Here is an 11,449-nt window from a genome sequence, read left to right on the forward strand (position 1 = left end):
CAGGGACAAGCAGCCCAAGGCAGAGGAGAAAGATTGCTTTTACAGGCAGGCTAACCTCAGTTCAGACCCCAGCTCTACTCACAGGCTGCTGAGTGGCCTTGGGCAAGTTCGTTCTTTTGCTTGAAGTTGAAATTCCATTTGAGTCAAGCAAAATTGCTAACGTCCTCCCTTGAGGTTGGACAAAGTAATGATTGGAATGCCCTGTATTCAGTCCCCAGCAGTGGGGTACAGTTGCTAATGTCGGATTCCTTCAGAGAGTCATTGATACCTAACTCATCCAGGTTCTGTGCATACAAACTCCTGCTTCTGTTGGCATAGAACCCATCTAAGAACCAGTCTGTGGAAAGGCTGGACCATAACAGGAATTGTCAGACAGGACAGTCACTGGTAACATCATGGCCTGTAAGCTTGGGCCTAAGGAGGAAAGGTCAGGACTACCATCACTAGGGCTGGGGCCCTGGGGGCTGATTGCTATAGAAAGATACCCCAAGGTAGGTTCCTCTGCATGCTCCTTCATTAGGTAAACATTAATTCCTCTTTGTGCCAGGCTCCTGTGTGAACAAACCCACAGTCCAGCTAGCAAAACAGAAACCCGCATTTATTTTACAAGGTAAAAATGGGAGCCGAATGTGCTAACAGCTCATGGCGAAAACAGGAAAAAGCTTGCATTTCTATGCCAAGGTGGAAAGATGTTTGAGGTCCTGTAAACACACAGGGAAGGCTTCACATCTCACCTGATGAGGACAGTGTGGCCGCCTGAGTCACACATCGGTAGATGTTGAGTAGTAATGTCACGGAAAAACCATACATAGAAAAGACAGAAAGGACAGACTTACAGACTAGACAGACAGTGAGTGAGCACCTGGCCACCATCAGCATCTTATAGAGCCTTGTATGTCCCTTACTGTCTACCCACAGCACCTCTTCGACCCCTGGGGTATGCTCTGAGTCTCTTGTGAGCCCAGCGGTCGGTGAGTAGCATGTAGAGGGGAAATTAGAACATTATAGAGAAGCCAGAGCTGAGCGGGGCCTCAGGTCATCAGGGACAGGCCACAAGACCTTCCAGTGTTCAGTGGAGTTAGCTCTTATTGCTGTTGTGTTAATAATTTTATTATTTCATACCGAAAAGGACCTCCCAAATTTTCACAGGTCGAAAGTATTTATAGTAGCAGTTTCCATTATCTTGAACTTTTAAGTTAATTTATCCCAAATTCAGTGTTGAATCCACAGAGGAGGGTAGAGAACAATTCTCTTTCCTGTGTTCCCTTTGCATTTTTCAGTTTGCCCAGTAGCCCTTGTAGCATTAGGAGAATTCTCATTCTGGAAATAGAATTTTCTTTTGGAGCATTTGTAGTGTTTCAATAGGAATATGATAGTGTTTGTTTATGATCTTGGTTAAATTTTATAGGAATGGTTTACTATGTAATTATATCCTTTATAGAAATCAAACACCAGCATCAGCTGAAGAACAGCCAGACTGTTTTTAGGTTACTCCTGTAGTATTGTAAATAGCCCCAAAACAAAGAAACAACAGAAACTAGGCAGTCCTTAGCTGTGAGCCATGGTTTATTAAAATTCAGCCCGTAATCTCTGCTGGGATGCGGTTCTTAACATCACCCTTTGAGGGCTGTTTTACTTATCCTTAACCCTCATCCCACTTGGCCTAATCCCTACCATGTCTTCTTGTTGCCCACACTTGACTGGTGCGAACACAAGTAAAGAACCGTGGGTTTAGAAGGTCGTGCATGGAGCTGCACAGCCCGTTAGAAACTGAACCTAGCATTTTCCTGTGCTTTCAAAATCGTCTTGCAGGTTTTTGTTTTGCCTTGATTTGTATTTTGTGTGTTTGTTTTGTTTTCAGATGATACATTTTGAGTGTATTCCTTCCCTTCCCCCAGCTTCTCCTAATTCCCCATCTCCCTATCTACCCAACTTCATGTTTTGTCTCTAATTCTCTGAGTGTTTTTTTCTAAAAAACAAACAAAAAATTGAAACAGACAAAAAAAGCAAAGAAAATCAATAAGACAAACATCACACACACACACACACACACACACACACACACACACACACACACACACCCATCATGGAGTCTGTTTTGTGTTGGCCAACTGCTCCTGGATATGGGTCCTGCCTAGAGTGTGGTTTTACACCCAGTGAGACTCCATCGGAGAAAGTGAGCTTTCCTTTCTCAGCAGGTGTCCGTCACAAATAGCTTCTTGGTCAGGGCTGGGGATTCTTATACAACAGAACTGATGCACATGTGAGCTCAGACTGTGGAGGCCTTGTTTTTAATCATACACTAAAGCTCCTCACCTATAGAGAGCTTGATTTAAACTCATCTCCTACTTTGCCCTTTTCTCTGTAGGCCTGCATAGGCTCCATCTCTCAGTGGTAACCCTTTTGGCCTGTCTCACTTTTTCTGCCTCTTGGCTTCAGACCCAAGATGTATCTGCCACCTTATCTTCCCTCCCTGGGGCTTTCCAGAGCCAGTGCTCAGTGCTGCTCCCTCCAGACTTGCTCCTAGGAATGCTCTGGAACCTTGCTTTGTCCCTCTATTGACCCGTCTTTAAAACTAGCATCAACTTACAGCTTTCAGTCCTGGTTGGTTGGTGTCCCTTGAAGAGCTTTGACAAAGTGCTTGGACCTGGCTCTCATCTCCAGATGTCCTGAGCCTTGGAGCATTGGTATTTCTTAAAAGGTTCTCATTACTTATATCTGTGTCTGTGTGAGCAATATGTTCATGTCTGTGGGTGGGTCCTTGTGCATGTGCACGTGAACAGAGGAGGCCAGAAGAGGGCATTGAGGTCCAAGTGTATTGTCCTCTATAACTCTCCCTGTTTCTTTGAAACAGGGTCTGTCCCTGAACACACATTGGGGTGGGGTCTATTGGCAGGAGTGGGCCTTCTGGTGATAACTGTGAGGCTGCACTGTCTTTAGAAGGCAGGAAAGGCGTTCAGGTGAGTAGCAACTTTGGAGGTGGTTTAGTTTGGAGGAGAGCTTGGATGGCATGGTGTTTCTTTCATGTATGTGGGAGAAATTGAACCTGCAAGGTGCTCAGGGAATGACCTGAAGACCTAAAGCCAGCGTCCAAGTTCATTCACTTAGTGCATGAGACTTGGGAAGGTGTCTTTCTGCTGGCGTCTTTGAATATGTAAATCCTTGAATGTGTTGGACATATTGGAACCTGATGGACAGGTACCAGACATAGAAGGGAAGCACAGAAAATAAACGTGTACACATTTCCGTGCTTGTAAAGAATCTAGTTTCTTTATGTGTGAGGTGTTTGTGAGTGTCCTTCCTCCTGGACACTTGTAAAATCAGATGTAATTTTATGTGCAGCCGCCTGCAGGTTACTGGGGAAATGCTCAGTGTGTTTAATCATGTTGCAGCCTTGTTTGTTTGTTTTTTTATAGTAGGAAAATGTCTTTGGCTGGCTTCTGGTGCCAGATTGATTTTGCTTGTGGGTGTCCAGATGCTGATGAGCTGTAATTAGCATACGAAGGAGGCTGGAAAGATGTTGAACGGTCTTTCTCTGTAGCCAAACAATGGATCCCCAAGCAGAGGTTATTCTCCAGTATCAGACACACCTGGGGCAACATTTTGCTCTCAGTTATGGCTCTGTGCAGGTCTGCAGTTGAGTCGTTCTTTAAATTCCAGAGTGGCCCAGGAGAGAGATCTTGGCCACTGGTTTCAGGAGACTGCGCTGTGTTTCTGCCCTGACTCTTCTGTTTAGCTTATGACTTGCTCAAGTCGTTTGCTCACTGAGAACCTCGGTTTCCATATCTTGAAGATGGAGATAGCTTCACAACGTAAGAGTCTGTAAGGTAATGTGCGGGACAGTGATGGCTGGTGGCCGTTGCTAGCCAAGGTTCCTCCACGTCTTCTACATTCTTTACACCTCTTCTTTGTAGCACTTTTTCTTTATCCCTGATCCCAAAGTAGAAAGAAAATGATTGTTAATTTGTTCCTTATTTGCTGCAAGGTACCATAAAATAAATTAAGCGTATGATTTTGATAATCACTAAAAGCATGCTTAACACTTCCTTAAATGTATTGATTAGTAATAAATCATGTTGCAGTAAGTGTGCCTGCTGGCTGGGGAGCTTTGGGAATGACAGTTTGTAGCTGATTAGCAGGCTGACTGGCCTGCGGTGTCAGCCCGGGCTGACAGTGCATGGTGACTCAGGTTTATCTAGTATCGCTGTGTTCCAGTATATGTGAGATGCTGTATCTACTCCCAGCCTTGCATGGGGTGTCATGAGTTTGCTTTATTATTGAGAAGACAGCCCCCCAGAAAGTTAAGCACTTCTTCAATTGTGCACACAGTTTAAATTAGCAGCAAGAACTTTTTTTTTTCCGGAGCTGAGAACCAAACCCAGGGCCTTGCGCTTTCTAGGCAAGCGCTCTACCACTGAGCTAAATCCTTACCCCCTAGCAACAAGAACTTAAAGTCACAGTTCTTAACATTGTGTTCTAGCCTCTCAAGGAGATAGCCCTAGACCAGAAAGTTAAATGACTTTTAATCTCCAAGGCAACAGTGCTATAACCTGCTGTTTCTGGGAATGGCAGAGGAAACTGGATGATGCTGGCAGGGCAGAGCAGCAAAGCACCACAAGTGTTTCATATTGGACAGTGTGGGATGTCAAGTCTTTTTGTAACTTCATTTTAATTTTTAGGATAATGAGCCATGTTCTGATTGGGTTCTTTCTGTATATTTCATATTATGTTAGGTGTGCTTTGGTAGGGATCTTAGCTAAAATATAGTAGGAAAAGCATTGCCTTTTATTAGAACCAAGTTGAAGTCCCAGCTCATGCCAGCTGTAAGCACTGAAGGGTGAACTAGATATCTGGTCTACCTGGAGAGAGAACTGTTTGGTTTCAGACTCTGGGACAAGGGACTGAAGTGTATATTTTACATACCAAAGCAGACCTGGCCTCCAGATTCTCCCAGCATTCCTCAGTCCCTACCTGGCATACCCTGCCCCCAACCCTGAACTTTCCAGCCCAAGGTCTGGGCTGTGCTGCCCTTTTCCCAGAGGCTCTTCCCGATTAATCCAGACATCTTGAGCTCAAGCTTGCTTGCTCATGCACGTGTTTTCTCTCTCTCTCTCTCTCTCTCTCTCTCTCTCTCTCTCTCTCTCTCTCTCCCCTCCCTCCCTTCTCTTCCTTCTCTTCCTCATCCTCCTCCTCTTCTTCCTCCTCTTCCTCTACATGTCCTTTCCTTCTCTCTCTCCCCCTCCCCTTTTCTCCCCATGGCAGCTTCCCTGGCCTCCTCCTTTGGGCAGTGAACTCTCCTGCTGGAGAGCGCTTCCCAATAAACCTGCCTTTAATACGATCTGATCTGGCTTGAATTGGCTCGTTTCACTGGCAGAGAAATAACCTATCAAGAACCTCAAACCATTCTCAAGAAAACTTGCAAGAGTGAAAGGGAGTAGGAACTTCCCACGTGGCCAAGATCTGGAGAAGGGCTGTTAAACAGAAGGGATAGCATGTACAAAGGCACAGAGATCACCGTAGGGCTCTAGAAAGGCTAGGCTTCCAGTGTGCAGTTCTAGGAATGACTGCCAATGGAACAAGCCGTACTGCTGCCTGTCCTCTGCACCAGGGGGTAGGGCCAGATACTTCTGGTCACGGTGTGTGGCTCTTTGGGAAAGGAAGGAGCCACAAGTCATTATCCTGGTTAGTACCTGCAGTGCTACTAAATTCATTTTCTTTCCAGGATTTCATGTAGGACTTCTTAGAGCAGGCCTTTCATTCTCCCTTCACTCAGTTATGAGTAACACAGTAGTACAGGCACCTCCTGAGTGCAGTCTTGGCTCTTAGCTGTGTCCTCAGTTTCCTTCCCAAGTGATGGCAGCCCTTTTCTGTCACTGCCGTACTCTTTCCAGACTGTCCTTGGCTCCTTCTGGGTCCTAGAGAAGACAAGTGAACTGCCGCTTGTGCCCTAAATCAGGAACTGGCTGTGTTTCTGTCTGAGCCTTTAAAGCCACTACAGACTTAGAACAAACCTAGACCCTGGTACACGCCTTTAATTCCAGTACTCGGGAGGCAGAGGCAGGGGGATCTCCGTGAATTCCAGGACAGCCAGGGCCACACAGAGAGACCCTGTCTTGACAAAACAAAGAACAAAGCCCTAAGCCCTGGCCTGGGAGAGCAGCCCATTCGCTTCTGCAGCAGCACCTGCCCTTCCTGGAGCCCTGTTTCGTCTGCGCTGCGCAGTTCCTCCCAAGGATGCCCTCGTCTCCCTTGCAGTCTTGCAATGATGCCTTCCCTGACTCACTTCTCTGGGAGCGATTGCTTTCTTGTGCCTTGGGATCCCTTCCTATTACTTCCTTGCAGCCTGCCCTGCTTTCCCACTGACTTCTCTGTGAGGCAGTCTCCCTCTCCACCTACCCCACTGAGATCCGTCAGTATCCTAGGGATTGGCCCGCTGGTTTCCAATCAGCAAGACTGCCCGGCATGGGCTGGGTGAAGGGGTTGGGTGCGTAGGAACCCTTTCATCTCTGTATCTCTTTATGTAAACTCCATCGGAAGGGGAAAATTGTCTTTATTGTGGAAGTTTTTGAGATATACAAAGCCTATCTGTTGAGCTCCTAGGCTTGCCCCTCACCTCATTCTGATGATTAGTATTTGACGAATCTGGTTTCATCCTGCTCCCTACCCATTTTTTTCCTGGAATTTTTTAAGGCATCCCTAGACAGGGTGAAATTTTATCTCATGGAATGTTTATCAAATCAGGAACCATTAAAAGCAAGAGCCCTGAACTTAGCCATTTTTCTAGCTGGAATGTGTTTGTTAATATTGAGATCCACTAATAGTTGAGCAGTTAGATGTCAGAAATAGCCTAGCTCATGTCTCTTAGCCATGTTGCTGTTGACGCTTTAAAGCAGAGCATGCTTTGGTGTGAGGGGCTGTCCTGTGTGTATTGGCAGCATGTCTGTCCTCCACCTACCAGAGCCCAGTGACACTTCCAGCCATCACAGATACACATGGCAAAATTGCAAAGTATCTCCCATTGTGGACTCCTCCCCTTGAGAACTACCCCTACAGGAAAAAGGGCATGGGAGGATTGCTAAGTAGGCAGGGAAACTGAGTCCTGGAGGGAAACACACTTCTGATTCTAATCGTGCCTATTAGTATCCTGGAGAATAAAGTCTGGTTTCTGTTCCCTGTGCCATATCCCATCATTCCACTCATAGCCACTAGAGTGGCTTCCTAGACATGGACTGTAATACAACCACTTTAAGCTTATCCCTACCTTACAAATAAATGAGATGCAGACGATGGCTATTTTATTTGGCCTTGGCCATCACTGGGTGGTCACCCCTAATCTACTCTCCTAACTGTCGGCCTCGCTATCTCCCCAGCGGTGTACCCCAGTACTTGTCCCTTCTGGCCATGTGCTCATCGACCATCTCCCCTCATGGTGGCTTCCTCTCTCTCCCTCGATTTTCCTCCTCCCCTTTCAGGTCACTCCAAACCTACCTACCTCTAATCCCTCCAATAATTGGTTGTAACCAATTTTATTTGACCAATAGTTTTAAATAAAGAAATAAGGTTTACACAACAAAAGCTGGTAAACATAAGCAGTCAGTCATAGGCCTAACCTTTGGGTATAAAATTTAACTTTACAATGAATGCATCACAGCAGACCAAACCTCAACAGTGGACAGAATTCCTGTGTCCCTGTGGATGACGCACTGAACGGGAGAGCCCTTGGTCAGCTTACAGGAACTGTAGGACAGCACCAGTGACAGGGTAGGTTGTTCCAGATCTACATCCTTGTCCTCATCTGCCAGGCTGATCACCGCCTCCTTCCACGAGATACTCACGCTGCTGCTGCTGGGGCCGTCTCTCCTGGGGAATGCATCTTGGATTCCAAAGCAGTCCAAGGAGCATTTGTTTCACAGAAATTACTTCGAAGTCCATTTTTGCCAGAACCATCTGTTTTATATAAAACAAAAGAACACTGATGATTCATTGTATGATTTTCTTCAAAATGGGCTCTCTGCTTAGTTTCTACAACTCAGCTCACTCAGTAATCACCTGGAAGTTGTACACTAGGAAACATAGGTCCCTGGAAAGGCAGGTTTGGATAAGGCACAGCGTCTGTCTGGGCCTTCTTTGTTTTCATTTGTATAGAGAGAATCCTGAGTAAAGGGAGCCACAAAGGCAGCTACAGATAGTAAGAGGTGGGGAGCACACAGAACACGGGGCCTGCTTTGTGTGAGGCCCTGGGTTCTGCCCAAGCACCATCTGACTGGCATGGTATCCGCAAGAGTACTAACAGATGTCTCCCTCCTCAGACCACTGAGGAAGGGGGGAACAGCCTTGCGCCCCGCCCACCCCCGGTCATTTGTCCTTTTCTTCTTCCTCTTCCTTTTCTTCCTCTCCCTTCTCCCCCTCCTCTTTCTCTTTCTCCTCCTCTTCCTTCTTCCTTCTTTTTCTTCTTTCTCTTCCATCTCCTCCTCTGTTTTTGAGGCAGGGACTCACTGTGTAGCTCTGGCTGGCCTGGGACTCCCTATGTAGACCAACCAGACCGGCCTTGGCCTCACATGCCCAGCCTCCCTCTGGTTCTTGTAAGCACCTGTGAGGTGCTTGGCTGGTACTCGGAGGAAAGCTTTGACATCTAGCCCCTAGCTCACGTGCCTGTCACCCTCCTCACACCCTGTGCTTTAGGAGACACTGAGTCCTCTCTTCCTGAGAAGGGAGCCAACACCTGTTGGAGTGTGACCTCAGGCATCTTCACAGCAGACTTGACCTGGAGTTTCTCCAGACATTTTCCTGTGTGAATGATCAGGGAATGGGTTAGTTTGTTCATCTCAGACACGGAGTGAAGGAGCTGTGTTCCAGCAGCACTGACATGCTTCCATCCTCTTGCTGGGAAACCCTCTGACTTCACACCACGCCATGTCAGGCTTCAGTGAGCACAAGCCGCCTTGGGTCTGTGGAGTTTTCTGGTTTCTGTGGCTATCTGCAAATCCCTGAAGCTCAAGAGTTGGAGAGGCCTTAGGCATCTGTGCATGACTGTGGGAAGGGTCAGATGGGGCTATTGAGGACTGAGGCAGAGCCTCCAAATAAGGTGAAAGTGGTAGGGATGACTTTCGCTCACTCTAAAATGCCTTGACTCCCACTTCTGCATCCTCAGCATGCACTCTCGTGCGCACACACACATGCCCACACTTCTTTCCAAAGTAGGACAAGGCATGTGGAGTTTAGGAGTGTGAAAACAGCTCTCATGTCTTAAGGCTGTTGTGGTCAGCTGCACCGGGCACCCCTGCAGTTGGGATGTACAAGTAGGGAAGAGCTGACATCTGTGCCTAGCCTCCGGGTGCCAGGCCAGGCCAGGCCAGGCATGGTGTGCCAAGCAGGTGTACTGTGCCTCAGCCCAGTAGAGCTCTTTGACAATCACTGAGCTGGCGGCCATCAAGGACACTTTACGAAAGAAAAATGTCACAGTACAAATATCCTAGCCATTTGTCTCATTTTAGGATCTAAAGATGTTTTTATGTGCTTCATTGCAAAGGAACGACAGTAACTAGATAATTCACTTCCCAAGCTCTGAAAGAGCGCAGAGGCCACAGTGAGCTTTCATTTAGATGAAGTACTCTGAGAGCAAAAGACCGGGAACTGAGCTGAGCTGTGGCTGCTGCAGGGCTGTCTTTATCAGAGGCCTCACCCAAGCCTCCATGTGACCAGAGAGGAGCTGGTCTCTGTCAGCGTTTGGCCGATGCTTAGAGGAATCCCTTATAAAAATGAAGGTGTTGAGTTCCAGGCAAAAGCTTCCTGGTTCTTCCTCCCAGTATCTGAGGTCTGTGTATAATCATGGGAAGTGTCCTGAGAAGAGTCGGGACTTTCCACAGCAGTTGATGTGCTCCTGAGGCCTCCCCTGTTAGGATATGGGGCTGCTTCTGAAAATAGGTGTGGCTGTGTGCACATCACTCTGCTTAGGACAAATCTTGGGACACTCAAGGCGGTTAGGCTCTCTTTTTGCTTTGGGAGTCCTAAGAAAGAACTTAAGGATAAGGGGTCAGTCAGAAGATGCAAGGTTACTGCTGAGAACTAGGGTACCAAACACGAGCAAAAAGGATGCAGAGGTGTGCGTTGTCTTTCTCAGGTAAGACAAGCCCAGAGGCCAGCGGGCCATTCTGACAGCTTGTGACTGTCCTGCCATTCTTATCTCAAGACCAGAAGTGCGTGTTGGCTCGCAGTGTGCCCCAAGCACCTATAAAGCCCTGGCTGTGCTTTTCAAGATTGCTTTATGGTCCCAGATGGCTGCTAGTGCCCTGGTCATAACTCCTGTATTCCAAAGAGCAGGAAAGAGACCGGGAAGGACAGAGGGGATGTGTCCCTTCCTAAAGGACCCAAATGCCAGTTCATCCTAAATCACTGGTGTAAAGTTAGCCATGTAGTCCTGTAAGGTTTTGTTTGTTTTGTCGAAGCATCTCTATATTTAAGATGGGCTAAGAAATCTGAGGCGGTCCATTGTGCGTGGGCAGTGGCAGTTTAAGCTGTTCTGCTTGCTGTCCTTCGTATATGGCCTCTCGTGGCAATTTGGCCAAGCCTGCACTGGAGTTCAGAAGTCAAATGATGCTCTCCAGAGCCATTGTCATTGCTGCTGAAGTGATGGGGTTGGCATCCCTGATAGATCAGATTGCAGGAGCCAGAGAAAACTGTAGGTGAAGAAACCCCCACCCCCACCTCCAGCAAATCATGGTATACACATGGTAGGTTTTGCATGCAGCTCCTCTCTCCCTGAAGTCTGGACCATCGTGCTCCTGCCTTGGCCTTGTGCCTATAAGAAGCCACACTATTCAGCCCTTTGTCCCTGGGCTCTATGAGCCAGGCAGTATCACACAGAAGCATTTCCCAGCATTCTGGGTCCCAGCTTTAGCAAGCTAGCGCTTAAATACTTCCCTAATCCATGGGCTGTTGAAGGGAATCCCAGGGGAAGGGAAGTCAACCCAGGCAATGCCTGCACCTCTCTGCACCCAGTGAGTGTTCGGTGTTTATGGAGTCTCGTCACAACCCAGAAGTGAGAGTATTTAGTTAATTTTAGTTAGGCTTTGGGTAGAACAGGCTTTAGTGGGAATGACATTCGCAGTTTCAGATAACACATATGAAAACTCCTTTTTGGAAAGCCGCCTTTGGAAGGCTCCCTTTGTACCCAGCTCATGCTCCTCTCACTTTTCTTGCCTCCTCCTCAGTGTTTTCTTAAAAAAAAAAATTCAACCGTAGAAAAGGTGAAAGAGAGGTGTAGCAAATGCTGCCGTACCTGGCACCCAGACGCGGCTGACACCCAGCTCTGTCCTCTTTAGCACTCGGTGGTACTTTTCCTCGCCTCTCGTCATCTCGGTGATTTTTTATGCAGAGTGTAAGTTGCAGGCACCAGCATATGTTACACCAGCGCGTTTATCGTTGACCTCGCGTTGGTATTGCTCAGATA

General features: G+C 47.3%; 1 protein-coding gene and 1 long non-coding RNA gene across 2 annotated transcripts in view; one reads left to right on the top strand and one right to left on the bottom strand.

Annotated features, from left to right (window-relative positions):
- Positions 1–11,449, top strand: part of Ctnnbl1 (catenin, beta like 1) — a 159,889-nt gene that overhangs the window by 115,042 nt on the left and 33,398 nt on the right.
- Positions 580–8,614, bottom strand: LOC147995781 (uncharacterized). Its single transcript, XR_015684757.1, has 3 exons — positions 8,497–8,614; positions 7,836–7,947; positions 580–3,930 (listed from the first exon to the last, which is right to left on the bottom strand). It is a non-coding gene; the product is annotated as an uncharacterized LOC147995781 (long non-coding RNA).

Source organism: Rattus norvegicus, chromosome 3 (assembly GCF_021556685.1).
Source record: "Rattus norvegicus strain SHRSP/BbbUtx chromosome 3, alternate assembly SHRSP_T2T, whole genome shotgun sequence".
In the NCBI taxonomy this organism is placed as follows: Eukaryota; Metazoa; Chordata; class Mammalia; order Rodentia; family Muridae; genus Rattus; species Rattus norvegicus.